The following is a 22,781-nucleotide window of genomic DNA, read 5'->3' as shown; positions in this document are numbered from 1 at the left end:
GTCAGATAGTTGGAAGCCCTGTCTGTTTGTATTTATTTCTCTGATTTTATTTTCTCTGAAGTTCAGGGTGCTGATTTTTCCCCTGAACTAAGTAAATGATATTAATTAAAGTAAATGATTGGCCCCTCAAAAGTTGCTTCCCTTTTAGAAAGGCAGATCTAAGAACATGTACAGCAGGGTCCCTGTGTGTGCTGTGGTCCTTGCCTTTACACCCAGTCTCTGCTTATAAGGAAACAACTTTCCTGAAAGTGGCTTGAACTGAATGAAATGATTCACTGTGACTGTCACTTTTAGAATTATAAAATCTTTAATTCTAGTATCCCCCTTCCCTAAGGCCTGTGTTTCCTGCATAATTTTCTTTGTTACCTTAATCTGTTTCCATTTTCTTATTTTTTTGTATCATTTGTACCACGATTGATTAAAATTTATTTGTGACTCATGTCTGCAAATTACTTGAGTACATAGGAGAAAGAGGACAGAGAATAAGGAGGACGCAACTGACCAAATTGGAATATACAACACTGAGAAGATTAGAAGTTTAAACCACTGTCCAGAATTTTCTAGAGATGCTCTAGTTTGGCAGGAATTTAATTGTATGAGAATTTTTATTTTTATTTTTATGTTATTAATAACTTTCTTAAGTTTGTAAATGGCAGAAATATTTCGGAGATGACTCCAAATCATTCAGCTCCTAGACTAATTATTAGTTCACCAGATGCAGGTGAACAGCACAGGCTGCTTAGGAATGCTAAAGACTAAGAAAAGGAGTCTGGAGTAAAGGGTGTGGATAAAGAAAGGTCAGGCCTCTTGGGATGCCCCGAGAGAGGAGAAAGGCAAGATCTGGAAGCAATCTGGCCTGCCCACATTCCTACAGTGGGAGGGAGCAGAAGTGTCTCTTCCTTTGACTAATGAATGCATTTCACCCTAAACCTCCAAACCTTGCAGATAGAAATCTAGGCTGGTTAAGTAAGAATATGTTGTATCCATGTCATTCTTTTTTTCATTTCCTCCTTCCATCACCCTACTAATAGCTTTATTATAATTATCTGGTATTTTGTAATAGCCTACTTATAAGTCTTTTCAATCTTCATTCTCTTCTCACCTTTTGTTTTATCCATTATATTCCATAATTTTTTCTCTGTTCAAAAATATTTAATGTTTCCTCATTACCTACTGAATATAGTTCAGATTTATTTGACTGGATTTCAAGATCCTCCACAATTTAGCACCACCCTATCTTTCCATCTTTTTCTGAGCATGCATATAAGATTTCAACAAAACTTAAAATATCTGGGCCTTATTTTCCTGACGTGCAAAATAAAGAGGATTCACTGTATGAATATACAATCACCTCCATATGACTAATGGGAAAACTATTGCCAAGGGAAGGCTTCATGGAAGAAATTTTGAGTTTGGCTAAAAAGGATAGATAGGGATTCACCAAGAGAAGAAAGGGAAAGAGAGAATTCCAGATGTAACAAAGAACATAAGTAAAGGTTTACTCTTTACTGATGGGGTTCAGACTCTGGGAGCCTCCTTGAGCTCTCCTTGAATCTTCCCATTTAATCTGGCCTTTCTTACTCAAATCTAATCTTCCCATTTGTTCTGGTAGTCTCAGGAAACCCAAGGACTTTTCATTATCATTCTACTCAGGTCTCTGTTGTACCCCCCCCCCCCCCCCCCCCCCCCCCCCCCCGCCTTGATCCCATCAAAACCCCATTCCCCAGGCTGCTGACCACTTCCATCAAGATCTGTGTCCATTCCCATACTGCCCCTATCAAGATCTCTGCTCCACCTGCTTCCCACCTAGGCGCCCCCTTGTCTGCCCCCTAGTCTGTCTCATGATTTCCTCCAGCTGTTTCCAGCCTTTGACCCCCCCCCCCTTGGATTACCTCTTTGTTCCTAAACCCCTCCTCCCATCACCCTGGACTACCAGACCCCGTCCCCCTCACCCCCACCCCCACCCCCCCCAGATCCCTGCTATACTCTTTTCTGTATTTAAGTTCCATCTTACCTCCATGCAGGCACTCAGATTCAATCCAGCTCAGACTCTGTCTAGCTGAGATTCTCTCTGGTCCACTTGTGAATACAAGCATCACAAATTGTTAGGCTCCTTAAGAGGCAACCCAATTTGGCAAATCTTTAATAAACTTTGTTTTCTTTGGCTTTAAGAAGGCTTGAGTCGAACTCATTCAAGCACGACCTGGACTGTTGGTATTTTGGGGTCCATGATCACCCCTCAACCTCATCATTGCCACTCTCTGTACCCCAAACACAAGGAATCAAAATGAACTTGGTTGTTGAAACTAGAAAAGGCCAGGGTATTTAGAAAGGGTATGAGAGTGAGGGAAGGAAAATAGAGGAAAAACAGCTGATAAATTTATGATTCACCTTAATGATAACTTCATTCTTCAGAAAGTTGAAGAAGTGACAAGCAGAACTATTATTTTCAACTATTTTAGCAAGAAATAATGGAGTGTAAATAATGGGAACCTTGGAGTTCTTGATAGAGGGAAAACCTTAGGATAGGAACCTCAGATTTTGGGAGATATATGTTCATGGGTTCCAGAGAAAGAAAGAGTAGGAAACAATGCTCTACAATTTTGTAGCAATCAACCTTAGAGAAATGGGAAGCTCTTAAGAATAAAATGCTGAAGATATAAAAAGAAATAATTGAGATGAAGAACAAAAGGAAGGGTTGCGTAAAGTGACCCAAGCTCACTGCCTGAGACCTTAACACTATATTTGAGGTCTTAGGATCTCTGTTTGAACTTAAGATTTTTCGAGTAATGTTCTTGCCACTAGGAAATAAGAAATACAGGTAAAGGGGTATAGAAAGTTATCTGGCCCTACAGGACAAAAGAGAAGATGGAGACAAGGGAAGAGAGGGATGATAGAAGAGAGAGCAGATTGGTCATAGGGACAATTAGAATGCTTGGTGTTTGGGGGGGGAGGGGATAAAAGGGGAGAAAATTTGGAACCCAAAATTTTGTTAAAATGAATGTCAAATAAATAAATAAAAGGAAAAAAAAAAAAGAAAAAAAAACACTAAGAACACCAGTAAGGACTTGGGGGATACATGAAATGTTGGGATTAAGGAAGGAAGGATCTCTAACAAAAAGATATGAGCTTCCCCTGATGACTGAAGATGAAGCTAAACTACTCAACTCTCTTTTAGGTTTTGATTTTTTTTCTTTTTTTCCCATTCTTGGAACTGGGAAAATAAAATAGCAGTTCTTAGAAGGAAATGGAAATGCAAAATAAATGAGGAGAGATAAGGCACTATCTAGCAGGTCTCAATAAATTCTAGTCACTGGGTTCAAATGAATTACATTTGAAAAATCAAAACATAAGGTGGCTAAACATTTGGAAGGATTTGATGGCTGAAAACTATATTAACTTAATTACAATCAGGTCATTATCAGATTAATCTTCTTGACTTTGTGTTAGGACAAATCTTCTAGAAGATCAGTGCAATGCTTTATATTCATAGTTTACTTGGATTTCAGAAAAAAAGTCTAATAAAAAGTCTTATGTTAGTTAGACCAATTTACAGTAGACTGGATTCCCAAGTGTAGGCTAATCAATGTTCACTTAAAGTCATGTCTCTCGTTGAGTGCTCCAGGAATCTTTCCTTAATTTTGTGCTAGTCAGCATTTGTATCAATCACTTGGAAGAGACCAACTTTACCAATGACACAATGCTGTGAGAAATAGCTGATTTCTTAGATGTCTGAAAATCCAAAAAAAAAAAAAACCAAGTAATAAGTAAGAATAAGTAAGAAAAATGTGACAGAACTCACCTTATTCTGTTGATGGTAAAGATGTGTGCTTGACTCTTACCACATCCCTTCAAAAGATGATTTATCACATTCCATATGTCAAAGAAGAAAGAAACTATGGACAATAAAATTAGGTACTAATAGATCCAAACTTGGAATACAGGTTTTTAACACTTTCAGACCAGTGTTATTTATACCAAATTATTTTTGCCACTCTATCCTGTCTAATTTGCTTTCAGTATGGGAGACTATCAATTGCATAAAGTGAATCTGTTTACTTTTAGAAATGTTTTCTTCTAATATTATCATTCAGTTCTGTTCCATTCAATAGACATCTATTATGTACTTGTTTTGCAGAATCAGAAGCAACATGGCAGAGAACCAGTCACAAATCTAGTTTTAACCTTGTCCAGTTTCCACCTCTGACATATATTGACTTTCCAACCCTGGGCAAGTCATTCATTCAGTACCTCAGACAAAGTTAAAATTGGCTTTGTTGCATATCTTGCATGAAAAGAGGAGTTCCTCCCCACTGGGGAATTCTCTGCACTCATGAAATCACAGGTACTGAATACCCTCTCTACCCCTAGAAGTGGAAGATGCTTTCCTAGATGTTGAAGGAGTAAAATTACATAATCTTGTATATCAAGGAACCCAAAATGTCCTCTTGAAGGGAGAATGGCTGGTATTCAGAGACGCATACTATAAAGTGGGGAATTATGAAAGCTGCATCTTTTCAGGTTTATATAATAGCCAACATGCATTTATAGGTATATACACAGAAACATTAAACTGTCAAATGAGCCTTGAATCTAGAAATATAATGATTCCTCTTATTTTCATGATCTGAGTGAGATTACTACTGCACTTTTATTTAAAATCAACAAATTACATTTGTTGACGACATTGCTTCTAGAAATGGCATCGTTATTGTACATCCAAATCAATAAAGTTATTCAATCATATACTTACAGGATTCAGAGCTTTATTAGATTAAGCATCAAATTCTTGACTTGTAAGATAAATTTACATTTGATATCTCTTTCACAATTTTCTAGGCCAATGGTCAAAAAGGCAGGCTTGTAAGCTCTAGAGAACACGATGTCTAGATATTTCAAATAGTTGCTACTTTTCTTGACCTAAGGGGAACTGTCACAAGAATGACCTTCTGCATGGTATTTCAGCTTCTCAGTTTGAGCTCCAATCCGGAAGATCAGGAGAGCTAGAAAAAGAAAAAGGAAATGAACTATTATGAACCCTTTAAAGAATGCTTAGTTGGAGTTATATTTGATATTCCACATGCTCATACATACTTTCCACTTTTATCTCTTCTAAAACTAAGGTACTTCATAGCATTTATTGCTTTTTTTCCTCTGCATCACCTCTCTGATAAATTGTATATTTGCATTGACTTTACTTCTTTATCTGTTATCAAAAATGTAGCTTATTTCTTACCAAACATTTAGCAAGTGGTTTAAAAAAGACTCCGTAAGCAAAATTCTCAATTCTATTGTATCAAATCAAATTTCAATAAAAGAATTTCTGTTGAAATTAATGGACTTTAGGGATCTCGTTGCTTCACAGAGACACGTAAGTATTCCAATTTGACCTATAGCTTTGGAATTGTGGATGGGGGAGAAGGGTAAGTCAGGCATATAGTCCAAGACAGCCTCCCTAGGAGAGGAGGTAAATGCTTCAAAGATTTCAGGAGCTTTAAGGATAAAGTTTCTAGTTTTTGGAACTATTCAAGATTGGAATGAACTTCCCCAGCCTGGAGAGAACCATTGCTTTCAGTATTCAACTGTGGAGGCTTCAGTTTACCATTTATCAGTGACCTAATTTAAAAAAAAAACCCAACATTTTATTATGTGTTTTCTTTGGTCAACAAATCACAATAGATACTGGTGACATAAAAACAAAAAAATATGAAGTAATCTCTCTCTCAAGAAGAATACATTGTACTGGTGTTTTAAAAATTATAGTTAATTAATAATACAAGGGTGTTTTGGAGAAGAGAGCCCAAGGTTAGATTATAGCATTATCCCCTGTCAGGGATATGTAAGAAGGATTCTTTAATGGGATATAAGGTTAAACAGGATTCTATCTATTTTCTTCTTTAACTACAAGATTTTAATTTATTTGTCTCTCCAATCAGACTGTAGTACTCAGCAAAGAAATAGAAAAATGAGGACCATGTCTGAGACTGAAAGAAATGGGGTGATATAAAAAGGTAACCAAGAGTTGGGAGGGAACAGGAGGGGAATCAGATATGGAATGAACTTTTTTTAAATCTTTATTAAAAACATAGCAAATATCTTTCAGTATAATCAGAATCCAATTCAATCATCTTCATGATGATTAATATGAATGTTTTTTGGTTTTGTTCTCGTTCTTATGCATACTTACCTTTTCTACTCAATTATTTGTAGAGGTATTTGATTCCCTGAGATAGTCAAGCTCTTATTCTGTTCTTTTGAATTCAAAGATGTGATTCCCTGTTTTCCTTGTTCTGGAGCCAAGTTAAGCCCCATAATAAAGTAGCTGTTGATTTTGTTTTCAGAATTTTCCAGGATTCTTACGTAGTGATATGCCCAAACTTGCTTATCTTCTCATTCCATCATTCCACCATTTGCTCCTCTGGTCACACTATCTATCACTTAGAAGGGTAGAAAGAGCAGTTAAAGGACAAACATGGAGAAATTCTGCTATTAACAGAATAACCCATTCAAATATAAAAATTCTTATTACCCCAAGCTCAGTAACAGATGTTTGGTAAATAATGCTAGTTATATTTATTGTAAAAAACAACTATTTCTTGAATACCTAACCAATGGAGTCTACATCAACTGATTGGCAGACATGAATCAAATGCCAAAGTATTTCATTCGAAGAGAATGAAAATAAATAATGGGAAAAGACATATCGGAATGATCTAAGTTGTTACCCTGGCTTTGGCATACAGTGACTCTCAGAATCCTAGATGGCTTGGGGGAGAAACCAATGTTGTTTACCCACTCCCAACCCCAACTTTCTTCCTAGATCTGTTTTTTGGAATGACCTTAGTATGATCTCAGAGTTCCTTTGAACTCTACAGTTCCACTCTCCTTCCAAAGCCTGCTGCTGCTTTGATAGGTTTTATGTTCATTTGCTGCCTCTGTCACTTGCAATTGTAGCTATTTCTTTAGCAGTATATAAGAAGGGGGTTATTATTATTTGATGGGACATCCTCATAAGAGTGCCCTGGGACTATGTTGCTGGGCAGATAGTCAACATAATGTTAGCCTTTAATTAGACATATAAAAGGAGCAATACAATATATTCTTTTGGAAATCCTACCACCTGTAACTGGGTTTGGTTGAGTGAATTATTTTCAACTTCTATAATATTCCTCAAAGCCAGTGCTTGGCAATGTAAACTGACTTAAAAGTTTCAGTAATTATCAAGGAACTATTTGACAACACCTTTGTAGTGGTATTTTCATGTACCCTCTTGACTGTCTGATAAAACTTATGAGCCCCTAATTATAGAACACGAAATTCATAGCATTATAAAGGGAAACCATTCACATGCATGCATATACAATCCTTCTCCGGGGAAGTATAAGTCATTTGCAGGAATTGGCATCATTCTGTCAGTGAGTCAAAATGGAAAAGGGGGTTCCTTTGGGCAAGTTTTACAGTTCAGTAGCAGAAACTGCTAAGGGAAAATCCCAGAATGTTACTTTGGGAATTATGTTTCCATGAGCAATACAGAGAAAAGAAAGACTAGTTAGTTATAGGGATCATGAACCAGAGAGTAAGTCTCTAGAATAGAAAGAAAGAGAACATTGATAATGAAAGGAGTGAAATAAACTACCTATGAAAAGGTGCACAATAAATGAAACAAACAAACAAACAAAAAACTAATGAAGTTGAAATGAAAGAAAGAAAAGGGTAATCTTTCCCCAAGAGAAAAATAGGGGAAAATTAAGTAACCATATAAAAGCAGGAAATAAAAAATATAATAGCACAGTCCCATGGGAAATGTGTAATAAAATAGGAGGGATTTAGGGGAGAGAGGAAGTGAGCCAGTAGAAATACAACCACCTTAAATTTAAAAGTAAAGTAACTAAACGATTATAGTGCTGAGTTTACAGAAGAAGAGAGGGAAAATTATAACTTGGAAAAAAACAATAAGAGAGGCAAATGGAAGAAACATAAATCTAACGTTCATAACTTTAAATGTTAATAGATCAAATGATCCAATGAAATGAAAGTGACATTGAAAAAACAAAACTATGATCTGTTGCTTACAAGAATCATTAAAAAATATATACAAAATAAAACTTAGGGATAGACAAAATTTTTCTGCATCAAGGAAATTTTTTAAAAAAACATTAGTAGTAGTCATCTGACAAAGCAAAAACAAACACAAAAACTTTTAAAAAATGATAGGCAAGGAAGCTATGTTATGGTGAAAGGAACCATAGTTAATAAATCAATACCTGTAAAAAACTTACACATTCCAAAGGCCTTAGCTTTAAAATGCATAAGAGAAATATTTCCTTAGGTAAAAAAAAGACAATGCAGTAACATAATAGTGATAGGATACTTCAATATTTCTTTCTAAATAGTACAGATTCAAAGAGAAAGATAAACAAAAAGGAAAATATGAAACTAAACACTTTGAATTAGTTAAAAGATTTATAGCATCTTCCAGATGTGATAGTAAAAGAACATAATTATTTCTTTCTACCACAGAGAACTTTTAGAAAAACTGGAAATATATTAGGACACAGAGACATTGCAAATGTAAAATGGTGGAAATGGTTATTATGTTCTTTATAGACCATATATCAATCAGACTAGTAACTAGATCAGGGAGACCACAAACATGCAAACAAACACAGAATCAAATGGAGGTGTAACAAATAATGAGTGAGTTAAACAACAAGTTATTGAAAGAACAATTACATGAAAAAAGATAGTATTTGTCAAAACAAAGTACCAAAATGTCTTTGATGAAGCTAAAGCATTCCTCAGGGTGGAAATCATGACAATACAAACATACATTAGCAAAATAGACAAAGAGAAAATTATTGAGTGGAATTTGCATTTTTTAATAGAAAGGCAACAAATATACCTAATATAAACACAGAAAAATAAGATATTACAAATTACAAGACATAAATCTGGAAGACAAAAGTAGAAATCATAAAGCAAAAAGTTATTTCTTGAAGTAACTAATAAAATTGCCAAAACTTTAGTGAATATTGTTAATGAGAGAAGGGCAAAAAATTAAATCAATAAGAAAAGTAAAAGACAAGGTAAAATTTTGATAAAACCAGAAAAAAATGAAAAGAAAAATCAGAACATATTATGCCCAGGTATACGGTAACAAAACTGAGAACATAAGAAAAAGAGAGAATTACTTTAAAAAACGTAAAATATCAAAATTGTCATAAGGTCAAATAGAGGTTTTAAATAACCCATTCTCAGAAAAAGAAATCGATATAGATATGAAAGAACTATCAAAGATGTGGTTGATAAGAGAAATTCTCCTGATCCTGCTGGATTTATAGATTTCCAGTTAACTTTTTTTTAACATTTATTTACTCTTAGTTTTCAACATTTGTCTTTCTAAGATTTTGAGCCCCAAACTTTGCCCCCCTCCATTCTGTCTTCCCACAATGGAATGCAATATAGGCAAAGCATGTATGATTATAATAAACATATTTCTACATTAGTCATGTTGTGAAAGAAGAATCAGAACAAAAGAGAAAAATCTTGAGAAAGAAAAAAAACAGAAGAAAGAGAAAATAGTATGCTATGATCTGCATTCAGAATCCATGGTTCTTTCTCTTGATGTGGAGAGCATTTTCCCTCATGAGTGTTTTGGGATTGTCTTAGATCATTGCATTGCTCAGAAAAGCTAAGTCTAACAAAGTCTTCATTGCACATTGTTGATGTTACTACTGTGTACGGTGTTCTCCTGCCTCTGCTCACTTCACTCATCATTGGTTCATTAAAGACTTTCCAGGTTTTTTTCTCAAGTCTGCCTGAACACCATTTCTTACGGAATAAAGTTTCCATTGCATTCATATACCACAAGTTTTTTAGCCATTCCCTAATTGATGGGCATTAAGTCAATTTCAAATTCATTGTCACTACACAAAAAGTTGCTATAAATATTTTTGTACATGTGGATCCTTTTCCTTTTTTATGATCTCTTTGGGATAAAGAGCTAGTCGTGGTTCTGATGAATCAGAGTATACACAGTTTTATAGCCATTTGAGCATAGTTCTAAATGGCTCTTCAGAATGGTTGGATCAGTACACAACCCTAAGAACAATGCATTTGTGTTCCAATTTTTGCCACATCTTCTACAATATTTATCATTTTCATATTTTGTTAGGTTATCCAGTTTAATAGATGTGAGGCAGTACCTCAGAGTTATTTTAACAGATTTCACACAGTTCTCTATTTATTTGAGAAATGAGTCCTTTATCAGACACATTGGCTGTAATAATTGCTTCCCAGCTTTCTGCTTCCCTTCTAATCTTGGTTGCATTGGCTTTGTTTGTTGAATGTGGGAGGTTTTTTTTAATTTAATGGAATCAAAATAGTATATTTCACATTACATAAAATTCTCTGTGTCTTAATTGATAATAAATTCTTTCCTTCTTGATATATCCCACTGTTAAATTATTCATTGCTCTCCTAATTTTCTTATAGATTAACCCTTCATATCTAAACTGTGAACCCATTTTGACCTTGTCTTGGTATATGATGTGAGACATTGGTCTATGCTTAGTTTCTGCCATAAAGTTTTCCAGGTTTCCCTGCAGTTTTTGTCAAATAGTAAGTTCTTATCCTAGAAGCTGGAGTCTTTGGGTTTATCAAATAGTAGATTACTATACTCATTGACTACCATATCTTATGTATCTAACCTATTCCACTGATCCACCACTCTTATTTTTTAGAGAGTACCAAGTACTTTTTATGATTGTTGCTTTATAATATAGTCTTAGATCTGGTACTGACTAGGCCACCTTCTTTTCCATTTCTTTCATTAATTCTCTTCATATTCTTAACATTATCTTCTTCCAGATTAATTTCATTATTATTTTTTATAGTTCTACAAAATCATTCGTGGGAGGATGGAGGCAAGATGGCAGCATAGAAGCAGGGACCTACTAGAGCTCTCCCCCTAAACCTCTCAAAAAACCTGTAAAAAATGACTCTAAACAAATTCTAGAGCAACTAAAGTCACAAAAGGACAGACTGAAGCAAATATCCGGCCCAAGACAATCTGGAAGATCAACAGAAAGGCTCTATCATACTTGGCTGGGAGAGGAGCATGGTTCAGCATAGGCACAGTCAGAGCTGGAGCAATCCTTAGGGGACTGAATCAAAGGCAGCTCCTGTGATTTCCAGACTTCACAACCCACATATGCTAAAGACAATTTCAAAGGTCAATGGGAACCATCTTTCACCTGGCTGAGGGGGAAGTGTGGTGTGGCCCCAGCCCTGACCTCAGACCTGGCTCCAGGCTCAGGAGAAGCCATTGTTGAAGCAGAGGCTATTCCTGGAGCCCTCCATTTATTAATGAGCTCAAAAGTAAAGTAATTGGCAGGGAAAATGAGTAAATGGTGGAAAAAAGAAACAGACTGTATATTCTTACTTTCTTGGTGAAGGGGTGTTTATCTTACATTATTGGTGATGAGGAAGAACAAAACATACAACCAGAAGAAGACTGCAAAGTCAAAGCTTATGCATCCAAGCCTCCAAGAAAAAATATGAATTGATCTCAAGACATGAAAGAACTCAAAAAAGGATTTTGAAAATCATGTAAGAAGAGTAGAAGAAAAATTGGGAAGAGAAATGAGAGTGATGCAAGAAAATCATGAAAAATGAGTCAACAACTTGCTAAAGGAAACCCCTCAAAATGCTGAAGAAAATAACACCATTATGATTAGACTAAACAAAATGGCAAAAAAATGTCCAAAAAGCCAATAAGGAGAAGCATGCCTTAAAAAGCAGAATGACCAAATGGAAAAAGAGATCTAAAAGCTTACTGAATTCCTTCAAAATTAGAATGGAACAAATGGGAGTTAATAACTTTATGAGAAATCAAAAAAATATAAAACAAAACCAAAAGAATGAAAAAAATAGAAAACAATGTGAAATATCTCATAGAAAAAACAACTGACCTGGAAAACAGGTCCAGGAGAGATAATTTTAAAATTATTGGACCATCTGTGAAAGCCATGAACAAAAAACAAAAGCCTAGGCATACTCTTTTAAGAAATTGTCAAGGAAAACTGCCCAGATATTCTAGAACCAGAGGGTAAAATGGAAATGGAAATAATTCACTTATCATCTACTGAAAAAGATCCCAAAATGAAAACTCCAAGGAATATTGTAGCTAAGTTCCAGAGTTCCCAGGTCAAACAGCTAAAAAGAAACAATTCAAATATTATGAAAGCACAATCAGCATAACACAAGATCTAACAACTTCTTCACTAAGGGATTGGAGGGGGGTTGGAATATGATATTCCAGAGGTCAAAGGAGATAGGATTAAAACCAAGAATCACCTACCCAGAAAAACTGAGTATCATACTTCAAGGGAAAAAATGGAACTTCAATGAAATAGAGGACTTCCAAGCATTCTTGTTGAAAAGATCAGAACTGAATAGAAAATTTGACTTTCAAATACAAGAATCAAGAGAAGCATGAAAAGGTAAACAGGAAAGAGAAACTATGAGGGACTTATTAAAGTCAAACTGTTTATATTCCTACATGGAAAGATATTTGTAACTCATGAGACTCAGTATTAGGACAGTAGGAAGAAATATATGTATGTGTGTATATACATACATATTTGTGTATGTATGTGTGTATGTGTAAGTATATGTATATATATGAGGGGAGAGAGAGGGGGAGAGAGAGAGAGAGAGTCAGAGACAGAGACAGAGACAGAGACAGAGAGAGACAGAGAGAGACAGAGAGAGAGAGAGCACAATGTCAGCTGAATAAGAAGGAATAATACCTAAGAAAGAATATTAAGTGTTGAGAGGAATGTACTAGGAGAAACAGAAAAGAAGAAGTGGAATATAGTAAATCATCTCACATAAAAGAGGCAAAGAAGAGCTTTTATAATCAAGGGGAAGAAGGAGAACATGAGAGGTAATAAGTAAGCCTTCCTTTCATCAGATTTGCCTTCAGAAGAGAATAGCATACACATTTAATTGGGTATGGAAGTTTTTCTTACCCTACAGAGAAGTAGGGAAGAAGGGGATAAGAGAAGAGGGATAATAGAAGGGACAGCAGATTAGGGGGAAAGGGTAATTGGAAGCAAACACTTTGGTAAGGAGACAGGTCAAAGGAAAGATAGAATAAATGGAGAGAAGGACAGGACCGAGGGAAATATAGTCAGTCTTTCACAATATGACTGTTATGAAAGTGTTTTGCATGGCTACACATGTATAACCTATATCAAACTTCTTGCCTTCTCAGTGTTTGTGCATGGGGAGGGAGGAAGGGATTGATTGTGGAACTCAAAGCTTCCAAAATGAATGGTACAAATTGTTTTTTCATGCAACTAGGAAATAAGATATATAGGCAATGGAGTATAGAAATCCATCTTACCCTCCAGGAAAGTAGGAAGGGGATAGGGAGGGGGGCGTGTTACAAGGGAGGGCAGATTGGAGGAAAGGATAATCAGAATACACTCTCCTGGAGAAGGGGGGAGACGAGGAGAAAATTTGAAATTCAAAATTTTGTGGAAGTGAATGTTGAAAACTGAAAATATATAAATTTTAAAAAAAGAAAAAAGATGTGGAGAGTTGGAATACAAATTCATTGTTAGTGGAGTTGTGAGCTGATCCAAACATTCTAGAGAGCAATTTGGAACTATGCCCAAAGGGCTACAAAAATGTACATACCCTTTTACTCAGCAATACCACTTCTAGGACTGTATCTCCAAGAGATCATAAAAATAGGAAAGGGTCCTACTTGTACAAAAAAATTTATAGCAGCTCTTTGTGGTGACCAAAAACTGGAAATCAAGGGAATACCTATCAGTTGCAGAATGGCTGAATAAATTGTGGTATATGAATGTAATGGAATACTATTGTACTATAAGAAATGATGAACAGGAAGACTTCAAAGAGGCCTGGAAAGACTTATATGAACTGATGCTGAGTGAGAGGAGTAGAACCAGGAGAATTCTGTACATAGTAACAACCACAGTGTGCAAGGAATTTTTCTGATAGACTTAGTACTTCATTGCAATGCAAGGATTTAAATAATTCCCAATGGTCTCTTAAGGCAAAATGCCTTCCACATGCAGGGAAAGAGCTATGGAATTCAATCTCAGAATGAAGCAGATCATTTTCTTTTGTATTAGGTTTTGGTTTGTTTTATGATTTTTCCCATTCATTTTAATTCTTCTATGAAACATGATTACAGTGAAAATATATTTAATAAGAACACATGAGTAGAATCTATATGAAACTGTATGTCATCTCAGGAAGGGAGTGGGGGAGATGGGGAGGGACAGGAAGGAAGGAAGGGAGGGCAAAAATCTAAGATATATGGAAGTGATTGTGGAACACTGAAAATACATAAAATAATAATAAAAAAGCCAATAATAAAAGCTAACATTTATACAGCTCAAAAAAAGAAAGAAAAAAGAAAACCTTTTTTATTGTACTTTTAACCACAAAATATGCTCAAATATACAAAATAAAGAATAAACTCAAAGCATTTTACAAAGGAGAACAGGGATTAAGAGACAACTAACAAATGTTTGATTGCTATTTTTACCTCATTGAAGACAATATATGCCCAGTCATCATTCTCCTGATCTCTTCATGTAATTACCATTAATTTCTTGTCATACTTTTATGATTCAGTTTAGATTAACGTGTATTTAAGGTATTATTTAATATCACAAATATACCACAATTTTTGTCCTCTTGTTAGATATATTTCCAATTTATGACTCATACAAATAAAGCATGATATTTTTACCGAAAAAACAATTTTGTGATAATTTAATTGGGATAGCACTGAATAAGTAAATTAATTTAGGTAGAATTGTAATTTTCATTATATTAGCTTAGCCTACTCATGAGCAAATAACATTTTTCCAGTTATTTACATCTGACTTTATTTGTGTGATAAGTGTTTTGTAATTGTGTTCATATAATTCCTGAGTTTGTCTTGGCAGGTAGATGCTGAACTATTTCATATTATCTACAGTAACTTTAAATGAAATTTCTCTATATCTTGCGGCTTGGATTTTTAGTAACATATAGAAATGTCAGTGATTTATGTGGGTTTATTTTATATCTTGCAACTTTGATAAAGTTAATTATTTCAAGTAGTTTTTTCATTGATTCTCTGGAATTCTCTCAGCATATTATCGTATCATCTGCAAAGAGGATAGTTTTATTTTCTCATTGCCTATTCTGATTCCTTCAATTTCTTTTTTACTCTTATAGCTAAAGTTCGCTATTCTAGTACACTATTGAATAATCATGGTGATAATGAGCATCTTTATTTCCCACCTAATCTTATAGGGAATGCTTCTAACCAATCCCTGTTACATATAATTCTTGCTGATGGTTTTAGACAGATGCTACTTATCATTTTAAGGAAAACTTCATTGATTCCTGTGATCTCCAGTGTTTTTAATAGGAATTGGTGTTGAATTTTCTCAAAAACTTTTTATGTTTCTATTGAGATAATTGTATGTTTTCTGTGAATTTTGTTATTGATATGGCCACTTATGCTGATAATTTTCCTAATATTGAACCAGCCCTGTATTCCTGGTATAATTCCCACCTGGCAATAGAATATTATCCTCATGATAAGTTGCTATAATCTCTGAAGCACAGTTAGGTCCACTGGTGGTTCCTGGAGGATACCTGTCTGCCTGGGGCTGTGCCAGTACATGTGGTGGTTCCCCAAGTTAGAATCTACCAGTTCTGCTGGCTGTGCAAAGGCACATGGGGGGTGGGTCTACTGCACTGCTCTGGAGTTCAGGATCTCCTTTTGGTTTGTTGAGGTGGAATCTGCCACTGACTTGCTGAGTTTCTTCCTGTCCTGGACTTTGTTTCCCTTTCACCCAAATGATACAGAACTTATTTGCTGATCCTTTAAGTCTTCTGGATCAAAAGACTGGTTCACCCCATCTTTCTCCTGACTGTACTATTCCAGGATCTGGTCTTGGGTGTTGTTTCATAGTGTTTAGGGATGAGAATGGAAGGGGGACAGCAAACTACTGCTTTTTCCACCATCTTCTCTAGTACACTTTTAAAGAAAAATTAGTACCAATTATTCAAAAATTATAGATAAAAATTGAGAAAAAGCACCCTACTAGAATCATTTTTATGAGACAAATGTAGTTCTAATATCTAAATCAAGGACAAATAAAAGACAGAAGGAAAATCATAGTCAACATCTTTAGCAAATATTGATTCCAACTTTCTTTAAAAGTCATATCTAATAGATTACAGTGATTTATCCAAGCAACCATTCATTATGCCCAGATAGGATCTATAGCAGGGATGCAAGAATAGTTGAACATTAGGAAAATAATCAAAATAATTAATATCATAAAAAACCCATACATTCTAAACCATGTGATTATCTCAATACGCGCAGAAAAAGCTTTTTACAAAGAACAGCATTTATTTATTTTTGCTAAAAGCCCTACAAAACATAGGCATAGAGGGATTTTAAAAAATCATAAAAAGCATTTATCTAAAACCATACGGAAGTATTATATGTAATTGGGCTTTACAAGAACAATTCTACTCCCTCAAAAAAATAGGTGGTAAGCAAGAATGCCTTCTCTCCCCACTATTATTAGAGATATTTTGGGAAATACAAGCAACAACAGTAAGACAAAAGAAGGAAATTAAAAGGATAAAAACAGATGAAGATGAGATAAAACTATTTCTATATGGTGATGATATGGTGATATAGTTGGAAAATCCTAGGGAACAGAAGAGATACTAATCGAGACACAAACTTCAGGAAAAATTCAGGCCACAAAAGAAACCTTCAAAAATCAACATCATTTCCAAATAATAATAATCAAACTGCTGGGAAAACTGGAAAACATTCTGGCACAAATTAGACTTAGACCAGCACTTTATGTTATATTCCACGATACATTCTAAATGCATATATGATCTTCCAAGTAATGAAGATACAAAAAAAGAGAAATAACATGAGTCTCCCATATATGGGAAGGATAAGAATATATGTGTATATATGTATACACACATATATGCATGTATATGTATAGGTGTATATACATACATATATACATATATATATATATTCATGCAAAATATTTCCATTTTAGTAATGTTGCCAAAACATATTTTTTATAGAGACTGTACTTGTAGCTCCTTAAATATCATTGTGTTCTTCTGAGTTTGTGCCTTGTACTTCCCTGTCACCATAGTTACTTTTTGTGGTGAGATTCTTTTTGTTGCTGTTGTTATTTCATGATTTTTTCCAGCCTATTTCTTGACTTTGAACTCTATATTAAATTTGGGCTCTATTCCCAGGGTGTGGATATGGGAGCAGCAGCCCAAGCCACAAGATTTTTTGTATAGTTGTTTTCAGAGCTAGTTCTAGGGGTTTGGAAGTTTTTAGTGCTTCCAACGTGGTATGATCTGGGGAGAGGTGTGATCACCGTTTCCCTGGTCTGTGCGCTAATCCTTACCCAGAAAAGCTTCTTGCTTCCTTGGGACCAAAAGTAATACAGCTCTTCAAGGACCATACTCCCTTGGTACCCAAAGTGATATTGTTCCCCTGGATCCTTGATCCTTTGGTACTGTAAGTCCTCCTCTCCACTATGAAACTATGACCTAGAAGTGAGTGTGAACAATGGAGTTTCCAAACATTGTCTGTCCTTAACCCAATCTTATCACAGGGGTCCTCTTTAATCTCTTTCTGATCAGATGCCAGATCCCCTTACCACCTCTGGTTTGAACATTCCTGGAGCTGCTGTCCCTGATGTTGTCATTACCACCTCCAAGGCCTATAGTTGTTGCTGCCTCATATGCTCTAGGTCAACCCTCACCCCAATGTTATACACATCTCCTTCTAACCTGTTGTCTTAGGCTAGAAAAATGTCTTAGTCTGACTTCTTGTTGGCTCTCCTGTTTCTGATTTCAATTTGAGGCCGTATTTTAAAATTGTTTGGAGAGGTATGTTGAATAGTTGAGTGTTTCTTCTACTACACCATTTTGGCTCAGTCCAGGAGATGTATTTTTAACAAAATAAGAAATAGAGGTCATTTCAAAAGGTAAAATAGATAATTTTGATAACAGGAAACTGAAAAGTAGATAAAATCAATGCAGCTACATGATGAAGGGAAGTGGTTGAATGGGAAAACCACCTTTGTGTCACATTTCCCTGATAGGGAAACCCAATATGCATAAGGGGAATCTTAACAAGGAAACATAATACAATGATCGTTTTCCCATTCGACCACTTCCCTTCTTATCATAGGTACATTTTATATATAGTTTATATTTCTTGAATACCAAACTCAGCAATCTTACAGTCAGCTACCCTCAAATTCCTTCCTTCTTCCTAGCATCACTTATCATATTCAGACTTGTCACAGGCTTGAATTTCTCCTCACCATTTTTTTCTCCTTCTTTGATATACTGATCATTTATAATGGAGTAATTCACTCACTATTACTATATCCTCTACAAATTTTTGTTATATAACCTCAACTTGATCTGTCTCCACCTCCAAAGAATCTTTCACATAGCTGTCAAATTAATATTCCAGATGCAGAGGTTAGAACATATCTAACTTCTCTGCTCAAACAAAGCATATACGGATTCCTATAGTTTCTAGAATTTAAAGTCAAGAATAAGGCTCTGGAGAGGGGAGTGAAGGGGACTAGATAAGGTCTTTTCATATTCTGCAATTATTAGTGTTTATCTTTCTCCCCTCATATTACTTTGTGTGTGCTTTGTATAATTTTATGCCAACTTATATGTAGACATGTTCTTTTCCTAGTGGGAGGAAAGCTTGAGACCAGGAACTATTTCATTTGTTGTTTTATATCACCAGATATTAGCATAGTCTGGCTCCTAGTATGAATGAATGAATGAATAAATGAATGAATGAATGAATGAATGAAGAATTAAATAAGAGGCAGTGTATTAAGTGCTAGATATAAAAATATAAAAAATGGATAGCCCCTGCCTTCAGGGAGCTTACATTATGATGGAGGTAGAAAACAAATGCATGGGATTGGTGTACAAGAGAAGTGACTGGGTAGTCATAGTCAAAGACGTGGTGAATTGATCTGCATAATAGTTAATTGATATACCCTCTTCAGGAACAATAATAACATTGTAAAATCAGTTTGATTACTGACTTTAGATGGCAAGTGATGATAGTATAGATTGCTATTTGTCCAGACCAGATGACTTCATAGGATGTGAACCACAATCTAGTCTCGTATTCTAAAGTCATAAATATATTGGTCTAGAAGAGGTTGTAATCACTCACTCACCAATCAAGATTGCTTGACTTGGGAGCAGGATTTCCAAAGCTGTCAGTTACTTCCTCTAGTGACTTGGCTCTTTGTCTCTCTGTCTCTGTCTCTGTCTTTGTCTGTCTGTCTGTCTGTCTGTCTCTCTCTCTCTAATAGTGGTCTAATCTGAGGTGCTATTGTTTCAAGTGGGGAAAAGACAGTGACTAGTTAAATGGCAAGATTCCCAGGATGTCTAGATGGATGAACTGCAACATGATCTGGGCCAAGCTAAATATATTGGATTATCTGACCTAAACAGACTAGGAGTTACTTAATAAATGTTTGTCTAATTGCCTAGATTCCAGATTGAAGTGTTTTAATGCATGAAAGTAAAAGATAACATGTTAAATATATAAAAGCAAAACAAAAAACAGCTAACTAGTTTGACAGAAACATAGAATTAAAAAAAAAGGGTCTATGTTAAACAAGTATAAAAACACAGGTCAGAAGCAGATTGTGAACACTGGCCCAAGGCATTTGTAATTTCTCCTATGAACACGCAGGAGTCACTGAAAGTGGGGAAACTTGATGTTATTAGAGCATATAGAGTTTTATAATGACCTGGTTGTTTGGTTGGTCTTAGAATCTTGGGACCCAAAGGTCAGAAGTCTCAGGTGGAGAACCAGTATAATTGGGCTATGTAAAATATCAACCTATAACAACAGTTTCTAAATAAGTTTACTTTATTCATTCAAATAGCATTTCTTATGTTCCTGTGGTAGTGCCAAGTCAAACCAAGTCCCCAATATATTTGAAATTCTTTGCAATATTGAATGTCAAGGAGTTCCAGAAATATAACACTGCCATAGGCAGGGTTTTAAAGAAAAAGTGGTAACAGGCCCAATGAGTATAAAATTACAATAAAACTTCAGGGCAGATTTCACCTCTGAACCATTCAGTGGACTCTTCTTGTCACAGTGGGAAATTCTGTTTTATATTCTATTCTCATGCCACACACAGGATTCCTGTTGAGATCAATGAAATACCACCACAGAAAATTATAGTTTTACCCTATGGATGACAAGTTCATTGAATGGAGCAAATAAAAAAAAAGTCTGCTTTCCTCTGCATGCCCTGTACACAGGTATTTACCAACCACATTTTGATGGAGAAAATGTAAAAGAAGAATATTTTGAGGGGAAATCAGCTTTCACTAAATATTAATGTTTAGGATTAATATAATGGATATATTATGTGTTTATGTGACAAATGTTTATATGATGTAAAAGAGAGAGGAAAAATAGAGACATTGCCTTTAAAATGAAATGAGACTTCTAACATACCACTCAGATTTGTGAGAGGAAGGATCAATCTGTCATTTTCTATTAAAGGCTTGACAAAAATCAGGAAGGAGCTATTTTTTGAGTGGTAAAGCCAAACTGAGTCAGAGATGGCATGACTTTGAATTTGCTTAGAGGGTTTTATCTGAGGCAAAAAGTATGCTAGTGAAGGCAGTGAACAAAACACAGATAGTCCAGCTGGGTATGAACTGTCTTTATGGTTTTGGAAAAGGAAAACTTTGGATAAATATGAGAAATTGACAGGACTAGATTAAGAAAACATATGGATTCATTAGGTACTTTAAAAGTATATTATTTTTTCCTTTCATAAAATGAAAAATATGACTTTAGGAAGTATTCCTAGAGGTCAGTTAACTAAAGAAAACTTTAGCAAGTACTTCTTATTGCAGGGCAAGAGGCATTATTGAATAATTGATAGAAAGCTGGCCTCAGATTCTAGGAGACGTGAGCTCAGGTCTTGCCGTTGACAAATAGTGGCTTGGGACCGTGGACAAGTCATTTAAGCTTCCAGTGCCTCAGACAACCAAGACAAGAAGTTGCTTAATACAACAGTAGAGGATATTCTTCACTTGAGTTTCCCTATATAGATCTAGGTAAAAAAAATAAAACTCACTAAAAGTTAAAGTCTAGTTTAAAAAAATAAACAGAATTTCAAAGCACAGGGCAAACAAAGATATTACAGTTCTGCTTACAAAGACAACGTCTAGTGAGGGAACATGCATGAATGAATGTTATATATATGTGTGTATATATATATATACATAGAGAGACAGAGAAGGTATGTATACATGTATATACATATATACACATATATGTATATATACACATATATGAGTATATGCATATACATGTCACATGTGTGTACATAGATTCTCACATTCATGTATCATCATGAGAAACAGAAGGTGGTAGTGCTATGACAGCATGTAATAATTAAGAGAGTACTATACTAAGAACTATACTAAGAGTCAGGAGATCTGACCCTAAGGATGATGTTTTGCCAGCTATATAAAGGAAGGATTCAACAGGGTCGGATGAAGGTCTAATTGAAGGCAGGGGACAAATATGAGATATTATTCTAAATGTTCAGATAGGCAATAATATCCTTAATTAGAGAAATAGCTATGAAAAATACTATAGAGGTAAATTGAAAAGAATGAAGAACAGATGGGGTATAGGGCCTGAGGGAAAAAAATAATCTTATTTTTTTTTCTAATCTGCATGGTATAACTAGAATCATGAAAAGTTGGAAAATAGATTTATCGTTAGGATGACCTTAGTTCTTGACACTGAATTTGACACATTGGAGGGATATTTGGATGGAGATGTGCAGTAGGTGATTAGAAATATGAGACTAAAATTTAGGAGCCGTCATATAGCTTTATATTTATCTAGGTATGTAGCTATATAAGAAGCAAAAGGCAGAAGGAGAGATGTATCTGAGAATCTTTCTGCCCATATAGAGATGACAGCTGAGTCCATTGAGATCAGTGAACTTTCCTAGATAAAAAAACGATGGGGGAAAGAAAAAAGGTTTGTGGGATACTGACATTTAGGGAGATGGAAGAATATAATGAATGAGTGAAACTTATCAATAACAAATCATGATAGCATGGAAAACAAAAGACGTTAGTGTCATGGTAGCATGAAATAGTCAAGAGAATGTGAGACTAGATTCAGAACAGCTGGGTTTGACTTCCCACTCTAACCCTAATTGTATAATCCTTACTTAAGTCATTTTGTTCTCCCAAGTCTTAATTTTCTTATTTGCAAAATAAGACTAGACATTTTTTAGATTATTGACTAGATTGTTTTTAAGGTCTATTGCTATTCAAGCAGTCTATGGATCTACGGAAGCCCAGGGCGAAGAGAATGTCAAGAAGGAGGCATTCAAAGGCATTATAATATGCCAAATACACAGAAAAGTCAAAGAAGAAAATATAGATGAAAGGCCACTTTCTATAGCAATTCAGATATTACTGGTGATTTTGAAGGGAATGTTTTAGTACAATGATGGAAAGCCTGAGTAGTTTGCAGGAGTTTGAAGAATGAGTACTTATTGAAGAGCTGTTTTTGTGGGGAAAATACTTAAAGTAGGAGGACCTGTCTCCATTTTTTCTCCGTCACTCAC

This window comes from Notamacropus eugenii, chromosome 3, assembly GCF_028372415.1.
Source record: "Notamacropus eugenii isolate mMacEug1 chromosome 3, mMacEug1.pri_v2, whole genome shotgun sequence".
Lineage (NCBI taxonomy): Eukaryota > Metazoa > Chordata > Mammalia > Diprotodontia > Macropodidae > Notamacropus > Notamacropus eugenii.
This window is presented reverse-complemented; position numbering follows the sequence as displayed.